This window comes from Eretmochelys imbricata, chromosome 4 (genome assembly GCF_965152235.1).
Source record: "Eretmochelys imbricata isolate rEreImb1 chromosome 4, rEreImb1.hap1, whole genome shotgun sequence".
NCBI classification, from domain to species: Eukaryota; Metazoa; Chordata; order Testudines; family Cheloniidae; genus Eretmochelys; species Eretmochelys imbricata.
The window spans coordinates 28610722-28625225 of record NC_135575.1 but is presented as its reverse complement, the minus strand read 5'-3'; positions in this window follow the sequence as shown (position 1 = coordinate 28625225).

The following is a 14504-nucleotide window of genomic DNA, read 5'->3' as shown; positions in this document are numbered from 1 at the left end:
CCATGCACAGATTGTTACTTGTGCAGGAACAAGTTCAAATTACTTCCACAAAAGAGTCTTGTGTATCCAACCTTGTGAGCAAATTCCTTCTGCTTGTAATGGCCTGACAACCTTTGCAGTGCTTCTGATATTGTTTTCCAAGACAATGGGAAGGAAGTGTATAGTAAAAAAAAAAAAAAAAAAAAAGTTTCATGATAATAAAAATATAATTGACAAGTAAGAGTGGATCCAAGTTTCAAAATATATAGTAGTTTTTGCTAGTGTAATTTTTTCCTCCCTCTTCTGTCTTTTTATATTACGTTCTCATTTTTAAAAATAGCATATGCATAGCAAATTCTTGTGACTTACATCAAACATTCTTGTGGTTTTGATATAATTTGGTTTTACTACTTCCTGAGAGTATACTGTTGAAAACTATTGAAAAAAGTATTACAAAGAAACAAGAAATTGCATCTGCCAGTATAGAGGCCCATGTGAGGTTTCAATATCTATCATATTGCTGTAGTTTTTTCAGAAAAACATTCACCATGAAGGAGCAGAGTAGAGCATTGTTTGGACACTGAATGGGTGTGTCATGTCTGACATTAGACTCTGATGCAGCTCAGTGACCTTTCCAAATTTTCTTTTGTTTTTAAGAACTCTACGGTCAGAGCCAAACTCCAGTGAAGACAGTGAAGAGGATGCCACTGGATTCAGTGAGCTTTGAATCCAGTCCCTTATATTGAAATATGGGAGGGGGGTTGTTACATTACTATTCACAGACAGTGAAGAGGATGCCACTGGATTCAGTGAGCTTTGAATCCAGTCCCTTATATTGAAATATGGGAGGGGGGTTGTTACATTACTATTCACAGAACTACAATGAAAAGGAATGTCAGGTAGCTGCTAGAGCATCACGGGTGTGTTCGCATTCCGTAAAGCCTGTTCCCACCCCCCAAAGACAGCAGAAGGCCCAACCTTCAGTGACCTGACTGTTTATGCAGGGGAAAGGGAGAGTTGGGCAGTGTTCTGGGAGTGGGAAATGACTATTAGGAGTGAAATATTGAGAGTAAGTTGTGGGAGGGACACAGAGTTATACTGCAAAAGAAAAGGGAGAGATAAAACTGGAAGGATGGTAGTTGGGTGGGTGGCTGGCAAAATAGCAGTGTACATTCCCACAAATGTAAAGGAATATTGGAAAGGATTTAAAAAAGAGAGGAGGTGAGGGTGAGGCAACAAGGGCTATAATTAAAATAAAAACAGACTGAAAATGCATGTAGGAAAGGGCTGAGAGAACTGCACCAAAATAGAAAATCAGCTGTGTTTATAGCCATTCAAATATGGGGCTAGATTGTTCAGTTTTGAAAACTGCATGAAGTCTTTAGAGTCTGGCTCCCAAGTCCCACAAAGAAGAATTTAGGAGCCTAATTGTAGGCACCTATTTTTTAAGAAAATATTCCCCATAATGTACAGTCCTGCCCTGGGAGCAACGTTGAGCTGTCCCACACTGGGGCAGAATACCAGTTACACTTGGGGGAAGAATAACTTAGTATCCTCCTGGCAGAGTGACCACATACTCCTCCTTCTGTCATCAACACTATTCTGGCTAGCTAGCAGGACGGGTGGAGGGAGGACTAAGCTACAGCTCCACCAACTCCTCCCATCCCATCCACTTTTCTGCTAGACGGGTGTGCCTCAAAAGAAGCCCCTACTCTTGCTTGAGACCAAGGGGATTGGTTGTGGATGGCTCTTAATCAGGCCTCACAAAAGGGGAGTTTTTTATCCGATTCCCTATAACTATGCACCCACATAAGAGCGGGGCACGGTATATCTCATAATCAATACAAACTAATAGATAAAGGATAACCAATAACAAAAGAAAACAAGCAAGGGTTTAAAAATCATAAAAAATAAACTAAAACCAAAACACTCAACATGTTTTTAGTTCTTTCCTCCACTTCTTTGTCGCTGTGTTGTCTAGTTAGGTCCCTGACCCTGCAAAAAATACTGACCTGCCAGTATTCCCATTGAACCATGACCACCAGACTCTCCACTCCACCGACTGGCTCTATTTCACCATTATAAGCTCTATTTCTGTATAGCTCTACTTGGGCCTGTACCAGCCCCTTGTCCTACAGGCCATGTCAGCAAGGGAGGGGATGTGTGCAGGACATGGAGAAGATCTTACATCACCTTTGTACCTACATCTTCTGTATTACAGTTGTATTAACAGTTAGCAAAATCAAAAGATCTGGGTGCAAAGGTGGCTTAAAGCTGCTTTTGCTCCTGCTCACCTATTTCTGCACCAAATAGAGCTCTGCTGGAACAAAGAGTCCAACTCAATGGGCATACTTAAATGGCAAAAGTTAAGTGTGTGTATAAGACTTTGCAGGTTTTGGTCTCTCTGAGGCAGGCACCTGGCTCTGTAAAGTGCCTTGCAAATTCTTGCATGGAGTAACAATGAATTAGTTGATATAATAAATATTTTACACAGTAACTCTTTAAAAATTGTTTCAACTGTTCTCAAGATGCAAGTATATTTCATTTTTGGGGCATACTGGGTTTTGGATTCCTTTTCTGCTCCTTTCACGTAACAATCAACTACAGTAAACAAAATACTAACTTTTTTTCAGTTAATTCATTTGTTCATAATGAGGCTAAAAATATTGCTGGCTATTTGGCAGACAAAAATAGATGACATCCTTTTCTTTATAAAATGAGTTATTGTGTGTGAGTTTTCAGTGTATATGCTGAAAGGGTTTTTAACACACTGATTTACTGCATATTGACCTGAGAGAAGGAACCAATAGTCAATCAACTCAATGATCTGTGAGCTAAATCATGTCTAAGTGGATCATGTCATAGTAGATCATAACCACTCCCAGAAGAGGTAGAAAAATTCTTAATTAGGCACTTACCCCAAATCTCATTAATACTGAACACTTAAAAACTTATCTAATGACAACGCTAGTGGGGTAGACAAACCCCATGCTGGTGAGGAAGTGGTTAAGGAGCTGGTCTGGGCTCAGGCAGCCCATACCACCATGCCTGCACAGACTGGAGGAGGAGCTCAAAAAGGGAAGTAGAGTAGCATGGAAGTGAGCTGACCTGCACTCGGAGCTCCTGGGAAGGAGCTCCATAGGATCTCTTGCTGCCTGATGCCTGGCTATAATGACCTGACCAACTTTGCAAAGAAGGGACCGGTGATTCTTTGAAGGTCAGAGAGCTTATCTTCAATCCTTTACTTTTACCCTGTGAGAAGAGAGAGGACTGGTAAGAAGTGATCCATGGAGGCAGCTGTATAACACCCGAGGGTGAAGGACTTAGCTGCCTGGGCCCTGGACTGGAGCTGAGCGGAGAGGCTGGGCCAGGGCTCACTTACCAGCCTCTAAAAAGGGACAACCACAGAAATCTATGCCTCAGCAGGAAACCTAGTTGGAGGGTCGGGGGGGAGACTCTGAAGATAGAAGGGTCCATGAGACCATGACCCAAGGAGGAAGCCGTAAATAAGATCTCCCCATTATTGGACTCTTTATGCATACCCAAAAGGGGTGCACTTGAAAACGTGACCTGGACGAAGGGCTGAGCAGTAGTGGAAAAGGGGAATGCCCAAAAGAAAGGCAACCTGTCACACTCTCACCCAACCACTAGACAGCACTGGCAGTGAGTGTTCCCCTTCACAATGAGCCATATCCCAACCCTTCCATGTAAAAAGATTCAGAAGCAAAGTTCTCTGTCCATCAAAGATGCATGGCTTTGGGGTGAGCTGGAAGCTCTCTGGCCTTATGTCCCCTGTAGTGGGACCATTCCAAATGCAGCCCCTTAGACTCTCTATAGCTCTTGTGGAATTTAGGTTATCCATGCTATTTCTGTCTTCCCCCATTGCTGTTGATGCTCCCAAGTTAAATACAGTTAGCCCCCTTCCCTGCATGCTCTGTAGTATGTAAAAGCTAATTGAAGAAAATGGTGGCTTTCCTGAGCAAAGTCTAAAGGCTGGAAAATTGCTCCTATGGTAGAAAGGAGAAGGTATTGACTGCAGATGAGACCTAGGCCTGGTCTACCCTGGGGGTGTGGGGGGGAAATCGATCTCAGATACACAACTTCATCTACGAGAACAGTGTAGCTGAAGTCAACATATCTTAGGTCGATTTACCTCACATCGTCACGGCACGGGGTCGACTGCCGCCACTTTCCCATAGACTCCGCTTCCACCTCTCGCCACAGCAGAGTACAGGAGTTGACGGCAGAGTGATTGGGGATCGATTTATCACATCTACACTAGACACGATAAATTGATCCCCAATAGATTGATCACTACCTGCCGATCTTTAATAATTAGGAGGTTATTAATTGCTACAAACAAGGGACCAGGTTCTAGTTTCTGTAATACTATTCAATTCAGTGAATTTACTCTGGATTCACTCCAGTGGAACTGAGACCAGAATTTGGCTCTGAATCTGGTTAAGCTGGTAGTTTCTTGAAAAGAATGGGAATCACTAGTATTAGGCTTCCAATCTACTGCTGACAGGATCTTGATCAGTTTGAGAATACCTTCAGAGAGACCATTTTAGTTTCTGACCAGATTTTAGAAGTTCCATCACGAAACCAATACAAGTAATTTTAGTATAAACTTGAATAATCTTATCTGTTCCTGAACATGCAGATATATTTTAAAAACAATGATGTTGCCTCGTGAGGCCAACTGTAAAAATGAAACTTGGAGAAGAATAATTTTTCCTCCAGAGCAATGGCATTCTGAGCTTTTCAGTGCATCATCTCAAGACATGGAGGGCCTCCTAAAATCCTGCAGCAAAAGCTCATCTGTGCACATGATTCTTTCAGCTGACGGGGCATACATTGTAATTCACTGTGCCTCAGCCCACAGGATTGATCCTCTTGTCTATTTCTCTCCCAGTTAACTTCTAGTTACACTTTATTCTGTGCCACATGGTAAGAATTTAATTAAGTTGATATATTAACTGTTTGGTAATTGCTGTTGAAGTATCTATAGCAAATGACATACAGCTGCACCCTCACCCCAGGTCAGAACTGAAAATGCGATGTTGCACCTCAGTGCGTTTATCCAGGGAAATGAAAACTTAAGGTAACTTATGATTTATCATTATCAGTGGTGATATTTATTATTATTATTTATTACAGTGTAGGCTGGATGCTGCACAGTATGGGTGCAGAAAAAAAAGTCCTGTATATAAATGCAAGGTAAGAAATGCCGAACAGGACAGGGTGCATAGGAGAATCCAATCTGGCATGAATGTCAGCACTGCTGTGTGATTATAAAGGTATTTTTCCATGCCATATTAGCTGGAATAAGGCCAAAACGGGGGGAATTGTAGAACTCACTGAGTAGACAATTTTTGTCTTAATCTCCTTGTGCCTCAGTTCCCCATCTCTAAAATGTGGATAGTGCCACCCCTTCACGTCATGGATTGTTATGAAGATAAATTCACTGTTTGTGAAGCACTCAGCTACTACAAGAGGAACATAGAAAACCACTGGAGGAAATTAATAATTTGTTATTCAGTACAGGTTTAGTATGGTGTGCAGCATATAATACATGGGTTTATTTGTTAAATGATCAGAATTAAAAGAAATATTGTACAAGTATAGATTCAATAAGCACTGCACAATGAATGAAGGGGAAGTCCTGTGGGGGGTTTAGAGAGGGAATGTGGTAATGTAATTAAAGACCATGTCATAATGTACAGGCAACCTTAATTTTGGCATTTTCTAACTTTTGAATGTTTGACCTGGCAACCTTAACATTCTTATAATGTGGTTTGTCTGCAATATATATTTAACTGAATGTCAACTCTATGTAGGAAATCTGCCCCCATAAGATTTCAGCCATGATTATAGAGACTACATTTATTGGTGTGACACTGACCAATTATAATTTACGGGGGGGGTGGAAATTATCATTACTATTTATTTGTATTACAGTAGTGCAGAGAGATTCTGAAATTGCGGTCCCATTGTGATAGGTACTGCTCAAACACATAGTCCTGAAGAGTTTAAAATCTTAAGAGATGAAGGTGGGAAAATGACATGGCAGAAGTATCCCCATTTTATAGCCTTGGGAACTAAGACACAGAAATTATGTAACTTGTCCAAGACAGTCACATAGGAAGTCTGGCAAAGCCAAGAACTGAACCTAATCTCCTGAGTCCCAGGCCAGGTGCTTAACTTTAAGACTCTCTTTCCTCTCTAATGTTTCTGTATTTGTTCTTTTGTGCAATCTATGAGCTACTGAGTATTTGTGTTTGAAAAGTGGTGCAGTATCGCTTCCCTCTCTCTTTTTTTTTTTTTTATTGCTACATTTTTTATTTTGGGAGAGATCCTGCTGAGGTTGTTAACAATTTTTGTACGTTTCAAATAATCAATATAAAAGAGGACATTTAAAAAAATACTATTATTCCACCAAAATAATTCACTATATAAATTTATAAACAGGGAGGGTGTTTTTACAGATCCAGGTAGTTTCTCAACACTTCTCTACTGCCAATACTAATATTTTAAGTTTCAGTGAACTCCAGATAGTGCAGTCCGTTCCACGTAGTCAAACTTACATTTACTAAGTGAGGCGGCAACATTCACAAAATGTCAGTGTTTGGGCCAGAAATTGACACTTTTGGAAACCTGCCTCACTTAATAAATGTAAGTTTAAGTATCTCAAATGAACTGGCTTGCCTGGAGTGCACTACAGCTTGATATGTTTCCAAATGTAGTAAGTAAAACAACTGTAGCACATAAACTGTCACGTGAGTTGGAACATGCTAAATTATCTTTTTGTATACAACTGTGTATCCTCATGTATTCAATAGAGTACAGAGAGATCTAAAATATTTGGGGGGAAATGGAGTTTCATTTAATCCCCAAAGAGTAGTAAGGTAGTTAAATCAAAGAAGTAAGAATGCTTGTGGTAAAATCCTGCCTTCATTGACATCAATGGAGAAACTCCCATTCACTACAATGAGGCCAGGATTTCACCCCTTCATTCTAATTCTGGTTCTCCCACCAACTTGCTGTGTGCACTTGGCCAAGTCCTTTAAGCTGTTTGTATCTTAGTTCCTTTATCTATAAAATTAAGTTATTAATAATAATTATCTACTTCACAGGGTGTTGATGTTTGCTTGATGCTTACTTATCAAGTTTTTATGGCATCCTTGGATGACAGATGCTATGGGAAAAAATCTTGTTGCTGTTAATAAAAATCAAGTATTTTTATTTTAGCAAGGGAACCGTGTGAGGCTGTCCATAAATTACATAATGCATTCGGGGGTGGTTGGGTCCTTAATTTTGTGTGTTTGTTTTTCAGTTTTAGAAGGCGTGTTACAAGGGTGGTTGGGTCTTGATAATCACCAAAAATGTATTAGGTAACTTAAGGATAGCCTCTGTGTGTTGGGCAGAGAGGAGAGATAAAACCTTAATTAACTGCGATTAACAGAAGGACAGCGTTAACAGAAGGACAGCGAGTTACATGTGCTTGAACTATATTTAGCTAATACTGCCACACAAGACTGTGTTAAGATGAATTAGAAGTTGCAGGCACATAGCACTCTTCTGAGTGCATGTTACCTCTCAACAATGTTACAGTTAAAAAAACAGAGACCATTAGAAAACTAGAAAAGAACATAAGAACGGCCATACTGGATCAGACCAAAGGCCCATCTAGCCCAGTACCCAGTCTTCTGACAGTGGCTAATGCCAGGTGCCCCAGAGGGAATGAACAGAACAGGGTAGTCATCAAGCACTCCATCCCGTCGCCCATTCCCAGTTTCTGGCAAATAGAGGCTAGGGACACCATTCGTACCTGCTATTAGCCGTTGATGGACCTATCCTCCATGAATTTATCTAGTTCTTTTTGAACCTTGTTATAGTCTTGGCCTTCACAACATCCTCTGGCGAAGAGTTCCACAGACCAACTGTGAGTTGTATGAAGAAATACTTCCTTTTGTTTGTTTTAAACCTGCTGCTTATTAATTTCATTTGGTGACCCCCTAGTTCTTGTGTTACGAGAAGGTGTAAATAACACTTCCTGTTTACTTTCCCCACACCAGTCATGATTTTATGGACCTCAATCATATCCCTTCTTAGTTGTCTCTTTTCCAAGCTGAAAAGTCCCAGTCTTATTAATCTCTCCTCATATGGAAGCCATTCCAGACCCCTAATAATTTTTGTTGCCCTTTTCTGAACCTTTTCCAATTCCAATATAACAATTCAGTATTAAGGTGGCACTTCCACAACGAGCTTTAAAGTTCTGCTCAAACAGCAATCGCAGTCTTAACTCTGGCCCTGTAGAGTTTGACAATGCAGTAGTCTCTAATTTAGACAGTATGGCATATTACCCTGGTCCAATTCACTTCAAATTTTGTAGAATCATTCCACTTTGTCCCCGGATCTAATGTACCAATTTTAAGATGATGATATTTTCTCATGAGTTTTAAACAGGGAGACAAAAACAGGGCTGTACTGGATTCTTGATTGCAACCTTAACTATACAGTGGCTAATGCCACTCCATAATATCTAAAGCAAGAAACAATTTAGTGTGGGGTTATGCTAAGTTAGTAACTGTCAATAGTGCTAGAAACCATTTTTCTGATATTTCTGAATTTTCTCCATGTGAAATTTGGCAAGGGAGAGTCATTAAAGTGCATTGGGCATGCTCCAGGCAGCACTGATTGCTTTTGAGAATAGCAGGCAGAGTAGCTGAATCTTGGAACCAGGCCACATGCTATAGATTTAGCATTAACTAGTAACTATTAGAAATGATTTAATCCTAAGTAGTTTTTTTCCCTACAGGGATGATAACTGCAGGCCATTCCTTAGTTTTGTTTTTTTTCCCTCCATCACTTACATGGAACAGAATTGTCACCTATATGTAGAGAGAGAGCGGGAGAGAGTGTGTAAAAAGAAAAGGAGTACTTGTGGCACCTTAGAGTCTAACAAATTTATTTGAGCATAAGCTTTAGTAAGCTACACTGAAGTGAGCTGTAGCTCACAAAAGCTTATGCTCAAATAAATTTGTTAGTCTCTAAGGTGCCACAAGTACTCCTTTTCTTTTTGCGAATACAGACGAACACGGCTGCTACTCTGAAACCAGTGTGTAAAAAGAAACACACAGTCAACAAACTCAGACGTTTTTGGACCACCCGGGAGCAATTATCAAGGTAAAGAGATATCTTCTGTTGGATTCCCCAAAGTGAAGAGAGAGAACAGAAGTTCCCTAATGTGACCCATCAACCACTCGATTTGTTGGCGCTTACTTGATGCTGGTTCTGTGTCACTGTATCTGGAGAAAGCAGTCTGCAGCAGCTAGTTCTTTAATAGGTTCTATGGGAATATAGATCTAGAGTTGCCTCTGGGTCTGCATTATGTAACTGATAAACTGTCTGGTATGCTAAATGCATTTGATCAGCTGTGTATAGTATACTCAGATCCGTTAAGGTATATCTTTTCTTCACATCCACCTGTAGATTTTTACAAAGTGCCGTAATTTTTAGTGGAAAGAAATGTCTTTTCTATCATTGTTTGACTTTCTGAGCAAATCTACTGTGTGTTCTTTCCATACAGTGCCATGCTGCATTTCATGGTCTTTCTTTCAGTCAATTTTCTTTTTGGTGGTGGGTTGTTTATTTGTGCCAAAGGGGGGGGAGGGGCGGGGGGGGAAGGGCAGCGCTGTTGGTTCTGGGCCGGGGGGGGGGGGGGGTTGGTTTATACATTGTTTCTCCCATCCACACTAAGTGCGCTAATAGCTGTGCCGGTACAACTAACATTATTTCTACATGGTTGTATGAAAGAAAGCTTAAATCTTTAGATTTTGAAGATGTTAAACAGTAAAACACTGCAAATGATATTCTTCCCCTTTTCGTCTCTTTTCGTGCTGCAGTACAGGTCTGAGGCACCATTCATTTGAGACACTTACTTGGAGGTTCTGTAGTGCATGCTGGCCTTATAGAGGTAAAGGGGTTGTTTCACCATGGCCTCTCTAGTTAAGTGCTTTTGAGAACAGACTTTTGTGAAAGTGATAATTATAAAAGAAGATTATGAACAAATACCATATAACCTAAAGCTGAAGGAGATTCCTTAAGACAGACTCAAGATTCAAGAGGCCAGTGTTGTACCACAAATTAATGAGGAGGCTCATTGACTTTACTGAGACTACGAGGGGTGCTGGAACCAGGGGGACCCAGGAGGCCATGGCCCCACCACTTTTTACCGTCCGTAAGGGTGGGCAAGGGGGCAGAGAGGAGCGAGCAGAGTGGGGGGGTCTTGAGAGGACAGGGCAGTGTGGGGCAGAGGAAGAGACGGCATGGGAGTGGGGGCTTAAGGGGAAAGGAGGTGGGACCATGGTTCGGGTTCCAGTGGGCCCCCCAGCTTTTTGGAAGCTTCCACCGCTTCCACTACTAGCATGGGTAAATACTCGTGCTGGGTTGTAAGGGTTGCAGAATCTGGCCCCAAAAATAAAAAAGGCAAGCCTGTTTCTTCATCAGGCTATGGAAAAGTGCAGCTATATGGAATAGAATTCATGATATAGTAGAAGGGTATTGATTCAGACATCAGACTTCATTTCAGAGTTATAAAAAGATCATAGAGAAACTGTTCCAAAGAGGGAGGATGGCAGAATCTAACCTATTTTTTACTAGAGACAGTTAAAATAACATCTCCCTGAATCTTCACACAAAAACTAAACCAATCCCCTTCACTTTTGTCTGCCTCTCCACTTTCAGGTTCCAAATGCAAGTGGAACTATTGAAATGCCATAAGAGATCTTTTTCCTCTCAGTATGTCTATCTGGACCAAAAGCAGGAAATCTCAGAAAACTTCTGAGAATGCCTGTTATTATGAAATCTCTTACCCGATTTTGCAGATACAATAGGTTGTGATTGTCTGCAACTTAGTCATCTAGAAGTTTGATAATCTAAAATTATCTGAAGTGAATATCTGGTATCTTTGTGTTAATGAAGGTAGTACTAATCAGCAATTCTACAGGATTAAAATGTAAAGAAGTGATGTTCAAGCACATGCAAAAGGAAAAATTCTCTCCTCACACTTAGTGGTTCACCAACCACTACGTTAGTTAACTCAAAATAGGTTCGTGCCTAAGGCACGAAGATCAAACCCATGCAAAGCAGAATTCTGGAAAGAAAATGTTTATCTGAAAAGCTAACGAATCAGATTTTATTGCTGGTTGTTGTGGCCAATTTTTTTATTTTCAAATCGGTCTATACTATACATTTATGCCATGACCATCCAAAAGTTGCTTTGGATGGCATGTAGTTTCTGCTGTTGAATCATATGAATGTCTCTTCTTCATTCCGTTCATTTAGCATAATGAAGTTTGCGTAGGCTGACTGGAATACCCTGTGCAATTTAAGCTGTGCCATTCTTTCCCTTCTTTTATAAAATGGCCTTCATTTTTTTTTTTTTTTTTTGTGGTGTTGTCCTATTCACTAAACATAATCCTGGAAGAGCTTTCGTTTATTCATACTTGCAAACAGATTCCTACAGTCCTGATCTTTAAAAAGAAAGAAAAGAAACCAAATACAGTATGAAGCTGGAAGGATTAAGCTGAATAATTTACAATGCTAATTAGTCAGGAATAAATTAACAATTTTAACAATATTGGGAACATAATTTTCCACTTTGTCTCTCTAGTACAGTCCTTATGACTGCAGAAAATCTAAACAAAATTTTCTTTGTTTGCGACCTCTGTGCACTGAGCAATACTCCCATTAATGAGTATTTTTTCTTATTTATTGTGAGTAAAATGTTGAAGTACTAAATGGCACTAAAACAGCTGTTAGAATTTCTTTTAGCTATCCTATAGTAAAATACAATTATTCTCAACACACATACCCATATGCAGCTTTAAATTGTGAAGATGTAGGCAGAACCAACCTGGGGAGTATTTTGAACTGAGGACTGTTATAATATTTATTTAATGCTGAGTGCTGGTTTTTACTTACCAATTTTTGTACCAACGTAGCTCTAATTACAGCTGTGAAAAGGGAAAGATTTGCAAAGAACACAAAGGCTGTGATTCTGTGGGACACAGTCGACCAGCAGGTTGACATCTGTGAATTACGCAAATGAGGGAGTACAAAACTATGACCTAATAAGCAGGTCATATTCAGACTGGAGGAGGGAGTGGGAGAAACACTTTTGTCTGGTAATTATGAAAGTTGGGAGGGAACTTATTCCCATGGTGCGTCTCAGAGAGGAATAGTTTGTTTTGCCTTGCCTCTTCAAGTGGAAATGTAAGTGTGAATTAAAAAATGGCATGCTGAGTTTTCGGAGTGGCTTTTTCTATCTCTGCCAGAGAAAAGGGCTAGGTACAGGGCAACTTGTCACTGATTTTTGAAGCTTGAATGCGTTTTTTATACCCTTATGGTGAATAGTAAATAGTTTAATGCTGCTTGCTTTAGAAATATTATGAATAATGCTAATAAACAGAGTATTTGTGCTGCTGATCCCCCTACCCTGACATCATATTACCACCTGCTCCTTACACTTTGATTTGGTGCAGGCTAAATTATTGCCTTATTTAGAATACTGGATACTAATTTATTCTCAAAGGGAACATATTTCCACAAGTATGACTTTGTTTTTTGTTTTGGTCGTGATCCTTTCTAATGCTGTTAGATAATTTATGCTGGCTAGAGGAAAAGTAAGGGCTCGATTTAGGAGAGAGAGCAATCTTTAAGCTTGAGAATATTAATGTCAGTAATATCCTTCTATAAACCTATAGTCAACAGTAGTAATCCTAGAAATGCCATCAATGATACCAGTGTAGATTTGGATGGAAAGTGGTACAGGAGAAAACAATAGATACACTGTGGTTATATCAACATTATGTTCTTGGGGAGGTTGGGGGCAAAATTTGACTGTAGCCATCATATCATCATTTACAGCCTAGGGTAAATGTGGGGCCTGATCCTTCAGATCTTAGCCACTGAGTAGTCCCATTGACTTCAGTAAGACTACTTCCATATATCTGGCCCACAGAAACTATGGGCCATATATATATGGAACTAGGTTTGAAATTCTGGTTTTGTTTGGAAAAGCATTCAAAAGTGCAGATACGTACCCAAAGGTCTTGACTGAGCAAAATTGGATTGGAAATCTTGAGAAAGAAGTTTTCTAACAAGATCTTTGATGTTTCTGTTCCTGACTGGAGATTCTGAGAGAATAGCCTTAATCATAGTATTTGGCTCATCTCAGTCGCAATCAGGCTGAAAACCAGAAGAGTAAAAATTATATGAACATTTCAGAACTTCAGATAAGGTTCATTTTCTGTCTCTGTCTAAAAACAGTAGAGCTGGTCACAATGTTTCCCATGGAAAGCTCTTTTGACAGGATGCTTATTTTCATGAGAATTTCCATTTTTAGCAAATTTGGGGTTTCATGTCAATTCTGCAAAAAAGAAAATTCTTCAATTTTTTTAAATGGAAATAATATATCCTTGTCCGGCTTCTAAAAATATGCAGAGGATCAGAGTGACAACACCTGCTCCTGTGGTCTGCTCTTCACACTAGCTGTCAGCTCAGCTGTGAGGGAAATGGAAGGGGCTAGACTGTGACATTTTGGGGTTCACCCAGACCAACAAGGGTCTATAATCAGTGTCTGCCTTGTAATCCTGGATGTCTTGTGGCTGTGCAGTTTTGGTCCAGAGCTCTGACCTCAACAGCCTGCTAGCAGTCCACACGCCTTACTCTGCTTTTGTTTAACTTGGTAGTCCTTGCAGGCTGATCTTAGTATCCTTCCAGCCCCAAATTTATCCTATTGCAGGGACCAGTTCCTTTCACTGGACCCTCACAGAAAAAGTATTAGGTTTGCTGCCTCTACAGAGACAATATAACACTCCAACCTGTCAGCTTACTAAAAGCACGCACTTTACTGAACTTACCCAGTGCTGATGAATTATAACAAAAGCAAAACAAGTTTATTAACAAATGAACAGGGATTCAGTGATACCAAATTAAAGAGATAAGGCAAAGATGGCTACAAGCAAATAAAATTTAAAACAGACTTTTAAAAGTCTAAAACTTAATCTAGCAAGGTACAGTCTTTGTTCAAGATGGTTTCTCTCATCCCCAGTCATCTTTCCATCTTTTTTCTGGCCAGGGCACATTGCAGAACAAATTGCTTGGTTTCCTTGTTTCCTTAAAGTGAAGGATAACTTAGGGTTTGTTCCTCCTCTTTTTAAAGTTCATTGAACCTTTGGAAGGTATCTGAACAGTACCCACAGATAAAGTTGACTAGTTCATGCTGAATAAAGGAGCCATGAGGTCTGGAAGATAAGGATTCATGCTGGTTCCTCCCCAGCTGGGAGTTGCTACTCCGCCAATTATCTCTTTCTGCTGCAACCTCTGATACAAATGAATAGCCCACTGAATGTGAGTCACAATTGTTTAGAGGTGTCAGCCTCGTTCCTTTGTCTGGAGAACCTCTAGATCCTCTCCCACAGACATGCCTGATTTGAACACCTTGTAGTCACAGACTT